At 38.4% G+C, this 24416-nt stretch overlaps 1 long non-coding RNA gene across 3 annotated transcripts in view; it reads right to left on the reverse strand.

Moving 5' to 3' along the window:
* The window catches only part of LOC145555199 (uncharacterized), a 36541-nt gene extending 14489 nt beyond the window's left edge, over window positions 1-22052 (reverse strand). For 2 of the 3 annotated variants that reach the window (XR_014091284.1, XR_014091283.1), the window contains exons 1-2: window positions 20791-22052; window positions 19565-19710 (exon numbers count right to left, since the gene is read on the reverse strand). This is a non-coding gene — a long non-coding RNA (uncharacterized LOC145555199). Of the gene's footprint in view, window positions 1-18702; window positions 18781-19564; window positions 19711-20790 lie in introns of all 3 variants that reach the window. The other variant, XR_014091285.1, reaches the window with a different exon arrangement.
* Window positions 22053-24416: the final 2364 nt, after the last annotated feature.

Consider the following 24416-nt stretch of genomic DNA (forward strand, 5'->3'; position numbering starts at 1 on the left):
CTCCTCAGCGCTCAGCGGGAGCTCGGCCAGCAGCCTGCCTCGCCTACACCCGGGGTCCCCTTTTTGGTGTGTGCATATCATTAGCATATATTTCACCCCCCCCCCCCACCCTCCGCCCCACCAACCCCCTTGCCCGTCTGATGAGGCCTCGCTCTCATTAAAGCCTCGTCTCACAGAATCCATCCTAGAGTCCTTGCTGGCCGTCGCCGCCCTGAATCCACGCCGCGTCGGAGTCCAAATTCAACCGGAACGAGGAGAGGAGAGGAGGAGATGGCGGCGGAGGTGGAGACGAGGGGTGCAGAAAAGATGTGCAGGAAGAAAGGGCAACAGTGTCCCTGCAGTGAAAACAAAAGAGAAAGCAAAAAGAGAGCGGAGAAAAAAAAAGAAGAAAAGATCCAATCCGAGTGAGGGAGAGGATAAATGAGTCCTCTGTGAGCGGTGAAGCTCTCTCTGCCTCGCTCTGTGGCTCCCTCTCTGTTTCTGACTCTTGAACCAGGCTCCATTTTGTGTTAAGCAGCTCCCTCTCATGACAGATCTCTGCCGGGGTCAGGGGTCAAAGTTGAGGACAGGGTCAGCTGTAACACAACTTGTAAGAGAACTCTGCAAACTCTCCTGCCTACATTAACACCCCCTCTTTCCTCCTGACCTCAACTCGCAAATAATCCCATGCCCCCCTCCTGCCCCCCACCAACCCCCCCCCGGCCGCCCAGCCCCAGCTCCAGGACGGGAAACCGGTGGATCTTTGAGGCTTAATGAAGATAAATCCAACGGTTTAAAGAAAGAAATAGACAAATAAACAAAAGTGGCTCCGCAAACGTGTCGCAAACCTCACAGTTATTGGACAGAGAGGGCTGATCCGGCGCCAGGACAATGCACAGTGGTTTACAAGACCGCCGAGGCCAGAGTTTTACAGCCGTGCAAAGTTATGACAGTGACAATTGCTTCAGTGATCGCGATGTAAACAGAAGAAGTGCAGCATGCGGAGCGAAACTACGCCCACTTCCAGAGCGAGGTCTGCGTTTAGGCTTTTGTTTTTTTTCCTTTCATTCGGGGGGAAAAAACAGAGAGGTTTTTAGAAGATGTGATGTTTTGAATCTTAAAGAGAAAGCTCCATTAAAATAGTGGAAAAGAAAAGGGAAAAGATCCGTTTTTTGGACCCAGAGGTGAAAATTCAAATTTCTTTAACCAACATTTTGCCTTTTATTCAAAAGTTATTGTATTTTAATAAAAACATCATTGATGTTTGAAGGGTATTATTTATTTAATTATAAATATGACCTTTTTCAGAGTCTATTTACTGTACATATTTCATGTTATCCCAATAGAATATTTAACAAAACTTCAAGAATATCTAAAAATATCTCTGTAAAAGTTTAAATTTATTTTCAAACATCTGACCTCGTATACAATATTAATCAGCTTCTAAGATAAATAAAAGTTATAGTAATTTGTCAATATGGTTCTATGCTAGGATGAAAAAACTTATTCTTCCATTCAGTGTGTATTTTTACATATATTTTTTGCTTACCTATGAGGCCTCTGTGATGCTTCGACAAAGTTTCACAGCAGTGATATTAAATTTTACCAAAATTATTTTCCTGTCTTTTTATTTTTGCTGTGATGCAAAGAAGGATTTAACCCTGATCGTCCTCTTCGTGAGACTACAGAAAAACAAAGCGTCTTCAGTCAGAGGCTTCTTCAAATTCGCTGTAATATGGACTGCTACAGGAGTTCCTTCCTACCCACATTGACTACATATATTGTTGTAGATATTTGAAGAATACTGAATTAACATGAGTTACAACAACATTTAATTTCCCTTTGGCATCAATACATTATTTTGGAATTGGATTTGAATTGAACTGAGTTATGGGGGATTTCATTTGAGCTTAGCCTCAAATATGTCACCTTTATCAAAATGAGGACATGCAATCTTCAGGTTTTTGTCGTGTTTATTGTTGGGATTTTATCGTATAAAAGTTTTAAGCTAAGATTCAGGTTAATAACCACATGATTAAAGCTAACTTTTTGCGCATTTAACGTTCACTTTCTCACACAATTGACTACTATTTGGACTTCTATGCAAGCTTGAGGCTGTTAAAATGTACTTTTTTTTTAAAGCATAGCAACGTTCACTTCAAATAAACAATCATACATCTCTGTTAATAAAGAAAAACGAATTGATTTAATGCCAGCTGACAAAGGTGAATAATCACGCTGTCCACTATTTAGTCTCTGAGGACGGCGGTCTATTTGGATTTTTTCTCATATATGCGTCCAACGCAACAGGTTTTCATTTGTTTCTTCGCCCGCTCCGCCCTCTGCTCTGTTTATTATAGCCATAGGTAACATATGTTATTCTGCCACTATCTGACCTCACCGTGCAGCTGGTTCAACATTTAATTGCGCCTCGTATTTGTTTGGAAATTACATGTGTAAAATATACACATATATGGAAAGGTGATAGAAGTGAGTCCATATAAACTGTAGAGGCAGTAACGGAGCGTCCAGCAAGAAAGACACTGCATCTCAGGAATGTGTTTTTACAAGTTTCTTTACTTTTTTTTTTCTGGACAACGACCAAAGCTCCACTCAGATACCTTAAAAGAAAAGCGTGCGGACACAAACGAGCGACGAGAGCGGGGAAGAGTTACCGAAGACATAAACACGACGCACTAACAGGATTTATAGACACTGCACAGGTTTTGTAGCCCCAACTCGAAAAAAAAAAAGAAAAAAAAAATCCGCACGGAATCACACGCAAAACGAAGCGAGGCACGCCGGCCAAATATGTAGACGGACCACATCACTCAGACCTCCGCACCACTAAACACAAGAGTCGGCTGAAAAACACAGAGAGGCAGCCAGGGAGGGAAAAAATGATGAAGTCCAACTCGAACATCAAACAATAAACAGTCCATTAAGTCTGTGGGTGGAAGGGTTTGATGGGGGAGGCAGTGGGTGAGAGGGCCGATATTGGGGAGGTTGGAGGTGGTGGAGGAGAGGGGGATGATGGGAGTTTATTTAAAGCATGGTGACCCTGTGGCTGAAGGCTGCATCTGCGCAGGGATGAATAAAACTTTTATAGCTCATAAAACACGGTGACCCCTTCTCCCAGCGCAGATTCACAGAGTTTATTCCTGTTGGCCTGAACCAATCAGGATGCTTCTGACACAGGGGAGCGGAGCGGTGGGATTAGGACAAGGGTTAAAGGGACAGCTTAGCATTCTGAGGAAATAAACGCAAGGCCTCCAACAATAAAGTGAGAGGGCAAATTCTGTGTGTTAATTTTAGAGCTGGAGTCAGGGCATGTTTAGTGATTTTCTTTTTGCCATCCAACTTAAAGCCTCGAGTTCGGCATTGAGCTGGTTTGAGCTATGATTTGTTTTTCATGTAGGTTTACTTCGTACTGGTTCTTTTTCTGACCAAATGAACTGAAATCTAACAATTTATTGGAGATATCGGTGTTTATTAAATGGCAACTTATTTCAAGAAATTTTCTGTTTTAATTCTGCTGCATATTACAGAACAAAACATACATAACAGAACAAAATTACAGAACAAAATTTTGTAACATTACATCAACAATCTATCGTTTGTCTTCGTATTCTTGAACAAAACCCAGCCAGCTGATCTCCACACTGTCCTCATAAACAGGGGCGGATCTAGAAAAATATTTATGGGGTGGCAAGAGGGGGGCAGGGATTTTTTCAGGGGTGTCAGCATATGCCAGCATATATATATATATTGCTCAAAAAAATAAAGGGAACACTTCAGTGTTCACTTAAATGTTAAAGTGTTCCCCTTATTTTTTTGAGCAGTATATATATATATATATATATATATATATATATATATATATATATAATATAAAAAACGTCTCATTCTCACATTTAGCTTACACAGACCTAACATTGGACTTAATTTACTTGATTTACTTGTTGCAAAATATTGTTTTTAACTTCCATTGTTTCAAAATGAGCTTCATGTAGCACTGAGGATTAAATATAATTTCTTAATATAGTATAGTTAATTATTTTATGTCTTTCATACTCCTGCTAATTGATATGTGTTACTGGATTGGACAGCGCAAGGCTCTCATTTGGGGTGACAACTGCCACCCCATGCCACCCCAGTAGATCCGCCCCTGCTCATAAATGATTGTTGATTCTCTTTTAATAAATCTTGGGACACAATAGCATAATATAGAAGTGAGATTCAGTCCTAAAAGACACGTCTTGTATTTCAGTAAAATTTGCATTTGATCTCTAACACTAAATCTTCCAGTTCAGCAGATTCAGTTACAGTCTGGACTGGAAAAAAGAAAGAAAAAGAGAAACCTAGTGTCATTTCTCTCCTTTTTTATTCATAACACTTTAATCAAACTTTCAACCCTCCCGACCCCACTGAGGGACAAGGGTGTAAGAAAATGGATGGATGGATGGATAATCAAACTTTCACCCTCAAGGACTTGGATTTATTTTTTGTGATGTAATTTCTGGCATTTTGTTGCTTTCTGGTTTTAACCCATCAAATTGAGCCAATATTTCACTCACCTAGTGGATCGCATATATGTTTTTCAGCTTGCTTTAGCCAGTGCAATTATATCCACCGTTTATCCGATGAAAGATATATTTTAAATGAAACCTTTTAAATTAAAGAGAAGTTGTGGATTGAAATATTCTGACACAAAGCCTCTTATTTTGAAGTAAGTAAGGAAGTACTTCTTGGTTTGCTCTCTTGTGTTGACAGACTTGCATAGGAGAAATTGTCCTTATGCTAGCTAGCAACACTTTGTTACAAAAACACTATAAAGTCCTAAATTATATTTAAATAAGAGTATTTTGTGTACTCAAAGGAAAAAAGAAACACGGCCGATGAGATGTAAGTGACTTTTATAAATGCTGTGGCTAACTATTAGCCACTAGCTACACCAAAGCTACCATCTAGTTTGGTCAAAAAAAGAAACACAATCAATTAGATGCATTTCATTGCCAATTTCACGTAAGTTTCTTTGTGTAATGACAATAAAATAAGTATAAGTCTAAGAAATTATTTTTGATAGTTTTTAGCCACTATGTATGTTAAAGTTAACATGGTTTAGAGGTTTGAATCAATGCTAAAATAAAAGACTTCTTAAAATTCTTTTATAAAATCTAAACTCTGTTCGATCAGCCATTCATTGTCTATACCTCTTTAGTCTTTCGTTTAAACACAGTGTGAATTTGGAAAACACAAAAATTGCTTCAAGTCGATGTTTTTTTCTGGTCTGTATATATTTTTTAAAACATGGTTTGTTAGCTGTAAAACATTTGCTGCATTTCTAAGAGAAAAAAACAACAACTGAAGTTTTTAGTTTTGCCAAATATATTACTAAAATCTTGTCACATCTTAGTGAACCCCATACTTTGTATTGTTTCATCATTCGAGCTTTGTATATTGTTCCACGTCTACGAAAAAGAATTTGTGCTGATATGACCGTAGATTGAAAGATAATGAGCAGGATTGTAAAAACAACAGGGGAGAAAAAGCTGCTGGCGCAAAGGTGAGACAGAGAAAATGAGGGTGAAAAGTGAGAAATGAAGGGAAGAGATTGCAGACGACACTGACGAGCGGTTGCTGTTTATCCTGGTGAAGTTTCACTACGACATGCAAATATCCCACCTCCCCCATTCTCAAACTGCTCGAACTTTTTAGCACCCTGCTGCAAAGGTACAAAATATCACTGGAGGTTTAATCCAAGGCATGTGGACTGTATTTGTTGCCAAGCGCCGTTTGCCTCTCTAAAGACGTTTCTCTGGCAGTTTGGAGCTGAGGTGTCAATCCATGCTCCTGTCACTTTTGGCTGCTGAATTCCTCAGACTTGGAGCTGCTCCGCTTCTTCTTCTTCTTTTTTTTTTTTCTAACTTTTTTCGGGTTCCTTGACATGTTTTGAGTTTTCATGAACCATTTTGTATTCGTGTCAATGTGCTGCAATTAGCCTCTTTAGTTTTTCACAGTCAGTGTTGTAAAACTTGAACAGTATTTGGTTTCTAAAAACCATTTAGACAATCGTTAACACAAACAGGCGGGTCGGTTTCTCTGGCTTGGACATGGCAAAACTTCCCCCTTTTCTTAATAAGATATGAGATTAAATAAATAAAGACATTTCCTTTTAGCTGGATTAGGAAAAGAAAAATGATCTAAGGTGAGAGTGTGCATGCGTGTTTCTGAGTGTTTCTGTCCGTGACCCTCCCTGGCCTTCTCTCTCCCACTGGTTCGGCTCTGTGGGTGTCATTTTCAGGTCATGAGACTGTAAATATACAGAGTTAGACCCCAGGGCCATAAATCAGAGTTAGTAGCCTGAACTCCCTCGTGTGCAGATAACATGAGAGAAGACATGAACTGCCTGTTGGAACTATTAATACGATTTTTTTTCTACATTGAGATGCTAATAAAGATCTTGTTATCCCAACTGCTCTGCTACGCCAGCACAATACTTAATTTCACTTAAACTAATGAGAAAAGAACAGAAACAAAAGTATAATTTATTGACCATTATAGTAGTAAAACGAAACCCCATCCTTGCAGGTGGCATAACAGATACATGTTTATGATCAGAAGTTGCTTTATGCATGTTTAGGCATTTTGAAGTAGGGAGAGTTTCTTTAGATATTCCTCTGAAGTTTCACCTTAGTTGCTTTCAAAGATATCACAGTGGTTTTCTGGCTCTTTCACTACAAATATCCAAACTGCAATTGGCCACTTTTGTTTGTTTGAAACGGCATACATGTTGGCAACAGTAGTCGGCGCTCTGCATCAGAATGGTTCTTAACAAGGTAAGGTAATTAATGTAAACAATACTGAAATATTTGTAACTCTAAAGCTTTGTTACATCGTCCAACATGAAGCCATCTTACATGAGATGTTTTAAAGCTACTGATGTGTAGCTCTGCCTACTACTGTACAGTGTTTTGTTTTTTTTAGGGCCCCAAAGCTGGCTCTAGGCCAGGTGCCCTTATCCTTCTAAATCCGGCCCTGCATTTATACCGAGTCAAAACTGCCTTGACTGGGACCCAAAAACCAAAATTTAGGATCAGATTAGGACAATCCTGCATATAATCTGAGACGTATAAGAAGGTTTTTCTTGTGCTAATAAATTCTGTTTCGTGTTATTTTTTTCTCTGCTCTGTGACATCATGTCAACATGATAGCCACTAATAAATTTATGGAGGCGAGAACTAGAGTTGTAATAGCCGGAGTACCTAAAATGGGCGTGTGTAAAGCAAGCAACTGTTTGGCAGCGCACAGGTATTTGAAAGTGCTGGTTTATGTGGAGTCTGAAGGGCTTTTTGATGCAGGACTCTCCAGAACATGGTCCCTGTGTGTTACTGAATGGCTACTCTGTCTGAACTGAACTGGAATGTCAGCAACAAGGCAACAGAGTGATGATTTAGAGTCCTGTGAAGTGTGACGGAGAGTCTTTTTATGGGTTTTTTTTTTTTTTTTTTTAAGGGAGTCAGAATGATCTTGGAAACATAAAACATGGAGGTCTGAGCTTGTCTTGCAGCAACAGAAAACTGAAAGTTATGACCTCTTGCATATTAAGATTTTATTTTAAAAAATATTTGTGATTGCACCCTGAAGTAAGGAGAAACTATATTGCATTTACTGGCAACTCCAGAAAAAAAGATCTCAATAATTAATCATATTTAGAGCAGCAGCAGTTTCACATTGACAAATAATAATAATAAAAACAATCTGACCTTTAATTGGACAAACACTTTCACAGGAAACAAAAAGAAGGACTATGTGGAAAAGCATTTCATAGCCACTGTTTTGCATGGTGGAGGCTCAGTGATGCTGTGGGCATGTTAAATTTGCAAAGATCAGCTAGTTGGAGCGCATGGCAGCATGTTTATGGGGATTCTGTTTAAAACTAAATGTATCTTAGTGCTTTTCACTGAGATCGTGACTTTAGTTTAAGACTCAAGTTGCGTTTAAGCCGCCAAAATAAAAGATTTCAGACTCGACTTGGACTCCTGATCTGAGATTCGAGTCTTTGTAACAGTTTTTGGTGGATTATGATTTAATGACCGATTAAAAAAAGTTCATGTTAGCTGTAGCTTCATAATAATGACCATGTGAATTTCTCCCCACTATTTTAAATGAACTGGGATCATTTCTAGTAAGTCATCACAGTGACGCCTCCGGCTGGAAATATTAAAAATGGCATTTCCTGTTCTGTTCATTTACTTATTGGTCTCGTTCACTATGTTGTCATTTATAACTTCATTGTAAAAAATCTCTTATTAAAATTGAGAAATAAGGTTTGTGATGTGGGTTTAGAAAACCCTCCAAACCATGTTTAGTGCAACAGAAGTGGGTGATATGGAGACAGGCATGAACAGGTGTTAACTTAGTCATTACAAAGATAACAACACATTAGTCTGATTTATTCAGAAATATAACATTAACATGATATAATATCTATAAAGTCTCTTAGAGCATAAATGCTTACTTATATTACTAAAGGGGTAAAATTTACATTTGAACAATTTTCAAATTAATATAAATCAGATGTAAGCAAATTTCTGGTTGGTAAATTAAAGGTTAAATTATTAGAAGATAACTGTTAACGCATATTAACAAATAGATAAATATTAAATGCTGAACAGACAGTACAGGTTGGAGTCCTGACCTACAGGTTTACCTGCGTATGGACAGAGTTAAAGGTGCATTAGATGTTGGGGATTTGGAAATGTTTTGTTTTTCCGTTATTGAGGCTGCAGTGAACTGAGGCAAAAACTTGAAGATTTCAGTTGGACTTTTAAAGAATGACTTGTTTATATGTAATTGGTTTTCTGACACGTCTGTACCAGTGGTGCCAAACTGCGTCTGCTTCGGTATTTATTTTCAGTTCGGTCAACAAATTCCACTTATGACCACAATTTCCTCTTCTGAGGTGATTTGCGGCATTTTGAGCCTTTTGTCTCTACAACGCAAAAAAAAAAACCCTTTGATGTGAGGCAGGAGCTACGGCGCATCTTTATTATAAATTATGCAAGAAAAACTGTCCAATAAGATCGATGGTCCACGCACAGCTCATTAACATTTCATCGTGATGGAGGAACAAAGAAGAATTCAGGGATTAATCTGATTATAAAGCTGTTTAGACGATTTTTCTCACTGGAATTAGTAATGTTCAAAACGTAAGACGAACATTTTTGAAGCACATCAGCCATTTTAAAGTATCTGTAACTTCTTAAACAAAATGTCCTAAAGTAGAAGTTTCCTGCCGGAGCCTGTCATTAATGCCAGGTGTCAAATAATATAAAGAGAACGGTTAAGTTTAAAGGTAGCTTTAAAAGTGATCGCTCATTCTCACGCTTTTAAAAGAGGTTTTACAATCTAGAAGGTATTTCAGCTTCGCTTCGAGGCAATCCGTCTTAAGAAATACTATTTTTTCCTTCTTGTAAAAGAGAGAGCAATTACATTTTCCCATCTCAGAGGCTGTGGTCATAAAGAGCTTAAGAATACTTTGTCAGAACTCGCTAGAACTGATTACACTGTAAAACATTGTGACAGTTTTCTGAGAAATAAAGAGAAAATCAAAGACAATGTCAAAATAAAAGCATTGAGGTTTTTACTCTCCAATCCTCATCAACAACAGCAAAACAAAACAATGATTAATTGGCAATCATTTTTGGATGAATAATTTGAAAGACTGATGTATTTAGATTGAGTCAGAACTTGTATTTCCTTCAGTCATGATTTTTTTAACATAATGATTTTAAAAGACGAATTTACATTTCAGAAGACAAATTAACACTTTTTCAAACCCCAAAACAAATCTATATTTGACAAAATCAACTGAAAGGGTTAAGTACGTCAGATTCCGATCCGACGTACTTAGGGGATGCATTTTATGATGCATAGTTGATTCTGTCATTTCTAGATTTGTTTCAGGTCTTGTAAAAGTGTCTCACAAATTGTTAATTTATTTTCTGAGATGTAAATTTATTTGGAAGTTGTAAAAAGTGTCTCAGACTTAGTAATGTTGATAATTACTAAGGCACCTCCCGGCCACCAAAAGAACAGTGCAACTTATAATGACAGCTAATGAAATTCTAAATATTCAAGTAAAAAAAATTTTTTTAAAGCATTACAAAAGAAAGACAGGCATCCATCGTATCATACAGAAGAAAAAGTAAGCTCTTCACATCTTTAACACGAGTCAAGAGTTTAAAAGGGTCCTCAGCACCAGCTTAGTTCTGATTAACATCAGAACTTGTGTTTTAATATGATATGTGTTAAATTAATACCAATTGACGCCACAAACTTTAAACAACGAAAAAAAAATCCATTGATCTAGCTTTCAGTAATAGCTAATTGTTAAAAGTAAGTCCCAGCACACCAGAAATCCTTCTGGGGGTTTCTTCACGAAATATTTAGGATGTAATTTATAACAATGACTTCACGGGTTGAAGGTGACAATGGATTTAAATGCAAAAAACGGTTACATATTAAACACTGGCAGAGGTTGAAGAAGAGGTTTGAAAAAAAAAAATTCAATCTTGAAATGGCGGCGCGATATCCGGGGAAAGTTCACTTGAACTGCATTATATTTACATCATTCCATGTTTGATCTCTGAGGCGGTAAATGCTTTTCCAGGCATTAACGCATCATCAAAGTGTCTGAAATCCAAGACGGTTTGATCCCGCTGGATCTCTTAGGGGGGTTCACAGACACAAAGCCTGCAATTATTGCTCTGTTATGTCAAGTGTGCTTGAGCCAAAAATTGCTCGACTTGGATTGTTCAGGGCTATCAAGTTCTCATGTGAAAACACAAGAACATGATATCACCATGTCAATTAGGAAGCTAGACAGTTACTCCTCTCTTTTTATCACACACACTCAAAAAAACACTCTCGGTTCTAATTTAAGGCCTGCTTTTAATCCCATTTCAATTCTGTCGCACCGAAGTTTTCTCACCGAAAAGTAAAAGGTGAAAGTAGTGTTTTCCACATGATGACTCTGTGATGTATTTCTAAAATAACCCAAATTGTTTGCATTTCTATCAAATGTGTCTTTTATGAATGTGATTTTAATAAATGTACGCTAACATTGACAAGTTTTTTTTTTTTTTTATGAATCCTGCGTAAAGATTTGTACTAACAGAAGATGCTGGTTGTGTCAAATGCTAGCTATTCTCAGTCATATCTGGAGAGAATAAGGCAGATTTATTTATATGTGTAATGTTGTGAATGAAAATATCAAGTTAGTAAAAACTTGATTGAGCAAGTTTATATGTTGAAATTAGGTTAGCATCTGGTCAGAAGAAGTTTAGCAACAGCACTAAGGCTAATGTCCAACTTGCTAGCGAGCTAAGTTTCTTAGCCCTCCTGCACGGTCGGCTGTCAATGCTACAACTTAAATGTGGCTGTCATAGAAACGGTTTCAATACCACTTCTTTGGAGTTGATTTATATACAGAATCTCTTTATCAGAAACATTTTATAATGTAGTTAGCTTAGCAACATTGATGAAGCTAAAGTCGAACTTATTTGGAAGCTGACTCTTTCAACACTAAAGCAGTTGTTAGATTTTTTTTTAAAGATTTATTGCAGTTTCACAAATATTCTGACTTAATCATAACCAATTCTTATGTTTGGCTTCTTTCTAGCATGGGAAGACAAACGAGTCGAGGAAAATTTTTGCAATAATTACTTGGAATTTAACTTACTTACAAAAGAAAGTACATATTTAAATTTTATTGGAAATTATTAGATATATTTTAGCTGGGAAATTCACATAAATTCTCTTGCTTTTATGAATTATCTTGATTTTCTTGGTAAGATCTTTTTTGTCCAACAACAATGCTAATGCATAAAATACACTCGAAGAGAGCTTCAGCAAAAGAAACACTACTTTTTCCGTGCCTTTCTATTGCACATTAAACGATCATTACGCTTCTATTTTCGAGACGCAAAGCAGTCTCTGCGCGCGTCTCACCTATTGGCCTGCTGTTACAAGTGTCAGCTACATTCATGCGTTTACATACTACTGACGCAATTAGCAGGACTGTCACGCAGGTGATGACAGAAGAAAGCTGTCTGAGGTGAGAACGAGCCAGAGGGAGAGAGAGACGAAGAATCAAACCAAGTCATCAGATCAAGACGAAAACTGGCTACAGGTGCAAAAAGTTCTGAGAACTGTTTCTTTGTTAAGTGAAATGAAGAGCCATTTCTATGCTATTCATTAAATGAATAGCTAGTCACACTTTTACTTACAAATTCATCTTTTTTACCTCCTTTTGCATCCCACGGAGATTGCAAGCGGACCTGTCAAAACACAAAAATCTGAGGCTGCGTTCTAAATCCTTGAACTCACTGACAAGTACAGTGAAAAATGTTATGATTACTGCAGTAAAACTGGATTTCATTTCCTTCAAACAACTTAACATTAATACTTAATGTTCAGGAGGGTTGCATATGTAAAGTTACTACGACACGACCTTGTGTAAAAGTAAAGAGAGAGCTGTAATTCGGATTTAGAGAGGTCATTATTTATTCTCTCTCCATCCGAGTGCCAGCCACTTCCAACTTCTAATGCCACCGTCTAACTGCCACCAACCACTGCAGTGTAATAACACACACATTCATAAAAAGACCTCGGAGTAATAAATTACAACGCAAATGCAAGTGGCACAGCGAACTGCAGAGCACAGACTTTATTATCACTGGAATGGTGTCCTGCCGTTAAGAGCAGCACCCATTTGGCAAAAGAATCCAGCAGTTTGTGTTACACTTGTTAATGTTAAGTTTTAGAGAGCCCTTACCGTTCTCATTAGCTGGTTTTCTATTATGGGATTTGGGAAAACTGTAAAATCGGGTGAAAAAAGGACTGGCCGCGTTTTACCTACATGCTCCCATTTGTTACAAAATCAGGAAGTGGAAAACAATTATTTCCTCACTGACTGTTTATTTTGTTTCAATGAGGAAAGTTTTACTGAATGTGTGTCATGATGTTAAATAAATCTGCTATACTTTTTTTATGTTTAGCTGAAGTTTTATCATTTTGTCAATATTATATTCAATGATTAACCTGCACATTTACTTTTATCCCCATCATAATCTAGAATTATTCAATAGTATTTGCCTCGACATCCATCCTGCCTTGCTAGCCAGATGGATATCATTTCTTACAAGGTAACTTTGCTCTATTCTGTTGTTTATTATTTAATCTATGGTTGAGCTGGTAGTTCCGCAAAGCTGCCATGCAACGCAGCGTATCCATTCATTTACCTGTTTGTGTGCCTTGCAGGTAAAACATGTCCAACACAGAGTTTCATTAGAAAAACTTCAGTTTCTGCAGTGTTATGGTACAAAATATTACCTAAAAGCACAAAATGATAGTTTTAAGCATTTTCTCATCAAGAAGCGTTGCTTCTTGATGAGAAAATGCAGCCTGAATATCAATAACCAATAGACAATAGTTTGTCTTCAATAAAAAAAGTATCAAATTATTACTTCCCATTTTCTATTTTTTTGAATAAAACCACAATGTAATTTTTCTTTGACTGTAAATGTTTTACTCTTTACACTCTTGAAATAAAAATAACTTTTATGTTGAGTTGTGACAAAGATACATAAAAATTACTAAACTAAAACAAGCTGCACTGAAAACAAGGAGAATGGAGCCTCAACTTTAAAAATAGTGTTAATTTGTTACATGTAATCATATTATGTTTGTCAAATTACTTAATTTAAATAAGTTTAACATAACTTAATAAGCCTAATATATTTATTTGCAACAAATCCACTCTCTTTTTTCCCCAATGTGAATTTACGCTTTGTTCTGCACGTCAGACATAAAACTAATCATAATTTTCTTTTTCCTCACAAACTTTAAATGCAAAATTACACACATGCACACACACCCTTCTTGTCACTCTGTGTGCTTTGATAAAAGAGCTGAGAGGTGGAAGGTACTGGAGTGTGTCTGCTGCTGGAGTAGGCTTACAGTGCTCAGAGATGCTCTGGGCCATTACACATGACCTCTGACCCCAGCGGGCACCCCTGATGTGAAATGACGCGGGCCTGGTCTTACTCAGCTGGAACAAGGCCGAGCGGGGAGGCGGAGGGTGGAGACGAACGCGGTGCGGGGACGTGGATCTGTGGGTTCGCACGAGCGCTGATTCTGTGTGTGGAATTCATCCGACCAAAGCAAAGGGAGGGAATAAAGTCTACATTTCTACCTATTTCCAATTAACAGTCACATATCATGAGGATATTCTGCTGCTGCGGGAGGAAATAATACTCTGTATTAGACATATGTTGGCTTTAAGCAAGCAAAGTTCATTTAAATCAAATATTTGTAGGAGAAATGTCTATTGCTTATGTCCAGGGCCGGATTTAGAAGGATAAGGGCCCCTGGGCTAGAGCCAAGTTTGGGGCCCCATACAAAAAAATTAATAAATAAATAAACATTTCACTCTTGCAAAAATTACAGTGCATTAAAATCAGATTTAAAACATCCCATGTGAGATGGCTCCATGTTGGTCCCAAAAAGATTCTGAATTTTATTCACTAACGAAAAGTTAACAATAGAAAAACAATCCACTTAATATGAAATTTACATTCGATACAATGCAAAACATTAATTCATCACAAAAACATTGTAAATCTTTGACGCCCCACAAAAGTTTGTGGCAGCTGGGCAGTAGCCCAGGGCACAAACTTTTGTGGGGCGTCAAGATTATACTAAAATACTCAAACCACTTAAACTTTTTCTTAGGTTTTGTTACTTTATAGCCACACGCCTTTTGGGAAGATATACCAAACACTACACATGGCAGCTAACTTCCACTACATTTCACCCTGAACATACCGTTAAAGTAGCGGTGGCAGCATCATGCTGTGGGGATTTACATCTGCAGCAGAAAGCTGCTCAGAGTTGATGTAGAAGCTGCATGAAGATTAACAATTCTAATTTTATCTGAGAACTTTGAGAGCCATGTATCATTTTCTACATCACAATGACACTACTTTGTTTTGTCCTGTAAAATATTCTGTGAAAAAGTTGATTGTATTTACATTTTTTTTACTTCAGGACAAATTTTTATTTGACTGAAAGATTTATTTCAATATTTGTTGTGTGTTTTTTTTTTTTTATCCTTTACCTATTTTTAATATTTACGTAAAATCTGACTTTTTTTTGTATTTTTTTTATAAGACCACCAAAAGAAAAAATAAGTTTAACACAATACGGTCGTTTAGTGAAGCATTTCAAGAAAACCTTCTGCATCCAGTTAATCACAGACAAGCTGATGGTATTTCCGAGACGTCGGAGATGTGAGAATGACTGATTGCCGCGCGTAGCTGTCATCTCGCACAGAACCGACGGCGATGCATTAACATAAACACAGGCAGACGTGCAGCACCTCGTATTAGAGGCTCCTAATTAGCAGGCAACGTCTCCATCCCTGGCGCCCACATGCCAGCCACCCACCATTGTGACGTGTCTGTCTGCGATACCGTGACCCTCCTCCCTCTTCCTTACTGTCCACTCCGCTGCTCAACACGAAACCACTGAGGCATGGGCACCCTGCTAATTATGGCTTAGTGCATGTGTGTGTGCGTGTGGGGGGGGGTGTGCGCGTGTGTGTGTGCGCTCCAAGTCAAGGTACGTGACTTGATGGACACTAACAGGGTGCGGAAAAGAAAAAAGGACCAAAAATTGACATGTGCAAATGTTCTCAGTTCATTACCATGTGCTGATGTGTTGTCTGCAAATTAGGAACAATGAGTCACAAAATCTGGGCATCATTTTACATCTGATATTTTAAATAATCTTTTAATTCCATGTTTGATTTTCTAAGTATTAAATTACTTAAAATTTCATGTTGTCTTGGAGCAAACAGCTGGGATTTATTTCTTTGTTTTCAAACGTCAAATTTTGGAGAAAATATGTTGACAGATTTTATTTTCATTCTTAGTTGGTTAAAGATGTGATTATTATATACTGTATGATAAAAGATGATTATAATGGGGCTTATATTATATGCAAATCTGAAATATATACATATAAAATTCATCAAATTTAAAAAAAAAATCTTTAGTAGGGAAAAAAAACAAGCATAAAAAAATTATGAAAAAATAAAGACAAAACAATCCAGATCTGTTGAAATTAGTGAAGTCCAAGACAGACTTTGAGTGAACTCCAGTTTACTCAAAGTCACTTTTATTTACACTTGAACACACTGATAGCACGGCTGTGGAAAGGAATCTATAGATGGAGGACAAGTTACAAAATAGGTGCCGACATTCATATGTAAATGGAAACCGGGGCGACGCTCACAAGAACCCGCACGCTGCTTTGTTCGTCTTCAGCAAGAGACACCAACCCAAAAACAATGAACCTGGACCAGTGAGGGGTGGAGGGGTACGTGACTACACAGGCCAAAGGGATGGAGGTGTCACAACGGGGGTGGGAGGGCTGGATGAAAAGACAGTGGACAGGGTCAAAGGTCAGCTACTAGGGAGTGTATCTGTGTGTTGCTGTTGTTTCCCAGCATTATGCAAGTGTGTTTCCGTCCATGCTCTGTCACTCCATATAGGGATCCTATTATTACCCTTTTTTATAAAACACAAATTAACCAACAATGTCATCAAATGAAACAATTACAGCTCCAGTTTACAGTTTATCGGCAGCCGCAGTAACAACGAGTACAAAAGCTTCAGAATGCTTCCAGCTTTTACTGGTGCAGCTCAATCTCACACTGGAAGTAAAATAAAAACTGAAAGCGAAACTTTGACAATCTCTTCCCACTGCATGTCAGTCCACAAGTTTTCTACTGGATCTCGGTGTGAGATCGCCACGGGAAAAAAAAGTTGGTTTTGTGACAAGTGAGTCATGTTTGCATTTTACGTAACTATTGCAAAAACTATGTGTATCAAAGCTAACGTACTACTATAGTATAATATGAGGCAGATAATATGTGAATAAACCATGCTTTTTCCCCTGTAGTCCTACTGCCATCTGCAGAAATACACAGTTCAGTCATAACAACCAATCAGAGCCAGGAGGAGTGACTTAGCGCTGCCAATCACACCTTGTTTATGCGCAGCTCACACCCTTCCCTTTGCTCTCAGCTACGCTACAGATTCTTCCTGTCAGTAGAGTCTGCCATGAATGATTAGGCTAGTTAGCATAGCAGTAAGTTGTTTCTCTACCATTAGAACATCTAGCACCACGTACACAAGCTGATTGACAGCACTAAGACCCTCCTCCTGTCTCTGATTGGTTGTTTCTGCAGATATCTACATGAGCCCAGCGAGGAGGTGGAGGAACTCAACCTTTTCGTAGATTTTCTGTCTCACATAGTGATTGTTTTAACAAATATGTGAAAAGCATATTTTTGTAAAACTTACATCTCAATCATTTGATCAAAGCACATAATTCCAATTTTACATCTGGAAAAATTCTATGTGTATATTTGTGACAGTAGGGTGGAAAAAAATTTTCTGGGGCATCATTTTCAAGCAACTAAATAGCTTGAAAATGATTGGTTGTCATGGTGACTTGACTTTTCATTTGAATAAAAGGAAAAATACGTAGTTGGATTACTTTAGATGCACTATGAGGGTGATCTATAACTATGTCAGTGGTGATATTATAAAAAAAAGTAGTTATTTGCTAAAACATAATTTTTTTCCCCACTGAACTGATATGGAAATGAAACAAACACAAAACGAAAACCACAAAATCAGATCCTGTTGTCCAAGTCAAAGTAAAAAGCTCAGTCAGAATCTCAAACATCTTTAATATCTGAGGACAAAAGAGAAGAAAAACATCTTTTTCTTATCTTCTGTACCCGACTTTCTTGCTGGTATAGAAAATAACAAATTCATTCTTTGAAATTCCTAAACATTAAAATAAAGACGTGACTCTCCGATTAGAAAAGTCATAAGCTTGCAATACAATTTGCTCCCTCAGAACGTAAAAACGTTTCTGTATGTTTCAACTCAAAACCATCTCACTGCAATACAAAATTAAAAAAAAGAGTTTATTTTAAAGTTTTTTAAAACCAATCTTTAACTGCGGTGCCAGTAGATGAGGTTTACCCCGACTTGAACTCACACCGAGGGACGAGTCAACCCTGACACCAAACGCAACAAACAGCAGCGACTCCGCCGTTGTGAAGGCGGGTCAAAAGTTCTCCCGTGGTGAAAACGGCTCTAAACAATCCTCCGCCATTTAGACCAATCAGTCAAGGACTCATGAGGTAATGGCTTCACGGTGCCGAGCGGAAAAGATCCCCACACTAATAAAAAAATATACACCTCCTGCACATGTGCGCGTACGGATTCATGTAAATAAACACACATGTGAACGTGACACGTACGTACACACACAGGACTTCAAAGTGCTCTCGCAACAAAATCTGATACGGCCTCTACACACAAACACACGGATCACACACACACACACACGCATGCACACAATCGCAGGGCCGTTATAACCAGCATAAACAAGGATGACAAGTTGAGATTAATGAAGGGCCCGGCAGTGACAGAGCAATTTAATTGTCAGCCATGATGGCTGTTGAGCCCCACCGGTGTATTTATACAAGGTTACCGTAGTGACTTAAAATGCTGCTAATTGATCATGACCAATAAGTAATTAGGAAAGCGGATAGTGTGTGTCCTTCCAACATACGTGTCAAAGGCACAGGAGGGCCGAGAAGGAGCGAGAAGGAGCGGCGAGAAGAGAGTGAGCTGAAACAACATCTGACACCTGGAAGATTGTGTCAAGGGAAAGGCCATTAAGTTTGTCTTCATGGTGTTTTAAACATTTTTTTAAATAAAATCCAGTCTGCTCACACACACAGGTTGAGGTATTTACGGATACACTCTATACAGAGCAGCTGTGTTAATTGGTAGTGGTCGCACATATGACAACTTTTCTTGCCGTTATATGTGCATTTATTGTTCTCTCTTTCTGCAGGTATGGAAGCAGACTTCATTGTATTCTCTTTATCCGTCTATCTCTCCTGTTCTCCTCTCATTGTTTTTCCTTACCCTGTCAGTGTAGTGTGTTGTAGAGATAAAATTGCCTCGCCTTATCTCCCTCCCTCCCTTTATAAATTATTGTCCCGCCTCTCTCCCTTTCTTTTCTTTTTGCCCCTTTTCCATCTTTGTGTTCATTACATTTGAAATAACTCCAAAGGAATTTCTAATAGCGTTTGCACTTTGAACTGCCTCGCTGCTGGAAAAAGTGCTATATAAATAAAACTTCTTCTTCTTCTTCTTCACAGATATTAAATCAAAATCTGTAGGCTCCTCCATGGCACTCAGACCCCAATTCTGGTTCTATAGCATGGGTGAATGCAGCACGGGTTAAGTATTAAGTGCTATATAAAGTACAAACTCAAAGAAGAAAACTTCTTAAAATGAAACATACTGCACGCTAAAAAATAAAGCTGCTAAAATGTAGACTGGCTGACATGAAGCATCCACACACCACAAACTTTCCATCTCATTTTTTAAAGAAAGTTTTGAAGATAAACATTTGTCCTAACCTCTCATTCATCAGTAATCTCTTTCTGATACTCCTTGCCAGGACGAGTCTCAGCTGAATTTCCCAGGTTTCTCTCGAGCCGCTGGAAGCTGACGGTGGCCTTGGCTCTGTGACTTCACGTCGCGTTCTCCACTGGCAGCCCAAGGCCTGGTTCAACAAGAAGGAATGTTTGAGAAAAGAAAGAGAAAATAAACAGGCTGTAGCTGCGATATCCATCTGAAAGGAAAACCTGGAGTTATGAAATTTATTGAAGAAAAAAAAAAAACAAAAAAAAAAACAATCTGCTGACTGGAGAGCAAACTTTTAATCTGTCTTACTGAGCACAATTTGTTAAAATAACAGTGCAATACTGCGTTCCAGAGTATTATATTTATTGTAAATTTGAATTTCTTTCAGTAATTAATATTAAGTAAAATAATTAAATCAGTCCTTATGTAAAAAACAGAAGTATAAATGAGTAAAATCTTTTTATCTAGAAATCTGTAACTCATCGTAGCCAAGCTTTCTTTTAATAGTTCAGCATCTTAATGGGAGAAGCGCTGAAATTCAATTAGAGTAGAAAAGATCAAGAAGATGGAAAATATCAAAATATCAAAATGGGACATGCATGTCAAGAACAGGTTTTGAAAAGTACCCGATTTTTCCCAACAACTAATGTAACACTTAAGAATGAGGCAGGCAAAATTATGATTTGACGCAACAGACCGATTGATTTGACACTGATAGTGTTAACTCAATAGATGGAAGCGTGCCAACGAGGACTGAATGGCTTTACAATACTAAAACAGTGCAAGAAATTTAAATTTGCTGACTGGCAAACGGAAGAAGTTTGCCAGTCAGCAAACTTCTTCCGTTTGCTGACTGGCCCAGATGAAATCCAAGTTAATAGAAGAAATCCACAGAATAGAGATGAGAATCGAGTGGAATTAGCGGCCAGGCTAACCTATCCCATTTCTGAATGTGCTTTCCAAACTCTCCAGCACCCACAAGTTAACTTCAGCATACTTTATAATTAATAGAAACGTATATAACACATCAGACAAACACTCTAAAGGTGTAATTTTATCTTTAGTCTGATTGAGCTGGGACTGTTTTATCGTCTAAGCAGCTGTTCACTGTAATTTTTTAGATATTTTTTTTTAATTTAGCAAGATCTATTCTTAAACCGCCGCGTCGTTACAGCTGCCCTAGCAACAAATGCACAACGTATTAATTTGAGCGCATTACCAAAAACATGCGACCGACGTGTGCTAACACCGCTCCGCATCTTTTCCCGAGTTGTCTCGGAGGCCTGCTGTTAGCGCCGAGGCTAATGAGATCCAGCGGGGTGGGTGCGCGCGCGCGCGCGCGCGGCTCGTGCAGAGGCGGTATAAGGTATAAGGTGTTCACCCCGCGGTTTGCTGAGTCGACGCAAACCTCCGCAGACGCCTGCGCCAAGGTGGGAGGGTGCGACCTCACTCCTGACATAGGAGTTGGCACCTGTCACACACATTAACGTTCACACATACAAACACCCGACGACGAGCTCGAACTCAAAAGGGTTGTAACAGGCAACCTTTGAAACGCATAGCAAAAAAAAAAAACACACCCGCACACACACACACGAGTCGACACATGCTCCCCGTCTACCACCTCCAGGTCTGGCGTTGGCAGCCGGGCGGCGAGCTCAGCTGGCTCCGTCAGATAAGAGGGAGGCTGTGTTTCACGGTAAGGTGTGTAACAGAGGAAATCAGGGACCCGATTAAAGTCTGAACGGGTGAATAAAACATTGGGACATCCATTATGAGAGACCGGGGGAATTAGTGCGTATCTTAGGTTCAGGTAGTTACAACGGCTGCAAGGGATACTTTAGAGACAAAGTCTGAGGAAAGCCACGAAGACTGCAAAAATAAAACGTATTATTAATCAATCCCCTGCATGTTAGCCAGACAAAAATATACTAGCCGTCGTAATTCAGCTTCGTTCAGTTCTCCGTTCTCCCATTTACTTGGAAGTGACAGAAGTAGTTGTGAACGACGACATTGACTTCTGCGCTGTTTTGGAGTTGTAGTCTGCCTGTAATTTTAGCGATGTGAGCAGAGGACGTGAATTCAGACATTGAATTAACATCAGCAGCCTGTGCCGTTAAGCTCCGAACAGCACAGGTCATTTCCGGTAAGCTTCGTAAAGTCAAACTCGCACATTACATAAATAGAGACTCGGGTAAAACCGTAAAACGTAGAACCTGAACAGAGACCACGCCTCCAGGAAGCAATCGCTCCTCAACAGACTCTCTGTACGAAGCAAAGCGCGGAACGAGGCGGCTGGTTTTCACCAGGAAACGTCCTAAGTAATCTTTGGAGGAATCCAGACTTCCGTGTACCAGTCATCACCATCAAGGATGTTTGGATGTTTCAAGCGCTGCATATTTAGCAACGTTTTTTTTTTCTTCTCAAGGACAGATAGTTATGAAGAATCTGAGTAAACATTTTTTTTTTTCCCCTGTAAAAGTTTCCTCCAAGTCGACGTTGAATTTTTGCCGTTATAATACGTCTCTGTTTGCGCAGGGAAAAGTAACAGTATCAGAAGTGAAAAGTGAAAAAGACAGATGAGCCAAAACCAATTCAGTCTCGGTAGGTCTACCGATTGTCCAAAATAAGCACTTGACCGAAGTTAACATCACAGACTAGAGCTATATTTATGGTGCAGATAAAATATTTATATAGTGAGTCATAAAGTCTGGTCCTGGAAAACAGCTGCAGGGGTATTAGACGCTGCAAAATGTTGGCAATTAAAACACTTTCTTTAGCGGGATAGCCGTTACACGTGCTGTTTAACAGTGTTTAAAAAAAAAAAAGAAAAGACCTCATGCAAGAACCAACTATGAACTATCTTCTTCAAAGTCTTTTTAGTGCTGTCGTTTTATGGTTTGTGGGGAAGATTTTCCCTTTTTTTCTGTCTCTCTCTTGAAAGTCAAAACGCTTCACCCATAAAGACAAGTTAAAGACGGCTACTGAGAGGCACAGGCTTGTTAAGCCAAATAGCAACACATGGAAGGAAAGCAAAGGAGCCATTACTGTTAATTATTTTACAGTTTAGGCCAAACGTTCTGCGACCCGGTGTGGAAAGGGGGCGTCCAGTGAAGGACGTTTGCTCTACATCTGCTGAATGCTTTAGCCTCGGATCACTGAGTTTATCCTGGAAAGATCTTCTCTGTTACTCCAAGCTGATTGTCCAAATAAAATAAGGGAAATATATTTTTATGCAAACATCAGTGAGCTGAGAACCATTTCTCAGACTTTGGAGGACGGAGAGGAGGCTCAAAACAAAACAAGAGAAATCCCTTGTCAATCTTTCCCTCCCTGGGCCATTAATACTGCACATCAGGCGAGCTTTTAAAACTCGATCTTCTGTGAATAATGGATCGTGGCACTATCAAATACAGAAAGGTGGATCAATCTTGCTCTCCCAGACGAAACACTGGCACAGACGCAAGGAGTAAGTTTTGTCTATTCCGGTCTGCGGTTTCACGATTTCAGATGAACAATGGCTAATTAGAGATAAATAAGTCATGGGAAGCTATCTGTAACTTCAGGGCTGGTGTTTGGTGTCGGACTGTGGGTCCGAGACACAACAGAGATCAGACTGACGTTAGTGAAAGATTACATTTAGAAAAGGCACTGATTTGGAGTCCAAATAGTGCAGAAGATATTCAGTGACTGTGATATTACCTTCCTAGCCTTTGGGAGTGGTTTATGTCAAAAAAAATTAAGAAATATATACACAGATTATTGCTTTTAATGAAAGGTAATGTTTAGAGACCCATATAGATCAACTGGTGATCAAAACTGGAAGATTTTCAGATCATGCTTGATTAGACTTCTGGCTGGTAGCTGTTCATCAACACTCTTTAGTGTAGGAATAATTACAGAAGAAGACTCAAAGTTAGCTATTTTCAGTAATAGTGTGACGTTTAAACATGAAATCAGAGGAAGCACAAACGATCTAAAAAGCTCTTAAAACAAAATACACTTTCTGTACGGATAGTTCATTCAGACCATTCAGACTGCGACTTAAAGAGAGCAGGAATGTAGCCATGCTAACTGCCGACTATCATCGTTTGGTCAATTTTTAAAAGAGGGAAATCACATTTTACTGCAACTACTCTCACACTTTCAAATCATTGTATACAGTGATAGTTAACATACTATAATGGGGGACAGTATGGGCTTAAGAGTTTTATCATAATATTTGGTGGTATTATTGGGATAACAATAAATGTGACAGAACTATTTATTACTTAATTTTCAGGTAACTGTATGGTTGTGACTGAATGCCACAGTAGTCTGAGCCCCACAAACACAAACATCACTCTAGAAAAATATTCTAATTACAATTGCAACACCAGTCACATAAAGAAAGTGTGATTTGTATCAGTAAACTACACATGATAAGTGAAACTCTATTTGAACAAACCGCAGAGAAAATACTAAGAAATTACAATCCAGACAATACGGACAGTTTTCTTTTAAAACATAATTTGAATTTATGCTGACAATAATAGATCAAAATTCATATCATGATTAGAAATTGGTTGATTATGGATGCTTTATTGTCCCAATAGGAAGGTTTTGCTGCAGTGAGTGAACGCATCGCATTGGGCGTTTACATTGACTTAAAACTGAAATCATATAAAAATGGTGATTTATTAAAGGAATCAAATATACCGTCACATGTATATTAGGGAGTGGATAGCTTTTTAACCCAAATAAATGAAATCATAATTTCAAATGGGTTTTTTTGGTCTATTTCCTGTAGTTATCTTTGCCAGATAAAAAATAACAACAAAAAATTTCAGTTAAAGATCTTCCTTA

Source organism: Poecilia reticulata, chromosome 15 (genome assembly GCF_904066995.2).
Source record: "Poecilia reticulata chromosome 15, P_reticulata-male-v2, whole genome shotgun sequence".
Taxonomy (NCBI): domain Eukaryota; kingdom Metazoa; phylum Chordata; class Actinopteri; order Cyprinodontiformes; family Poeciliidae; genus Poecilia; species Poecilia reticulata.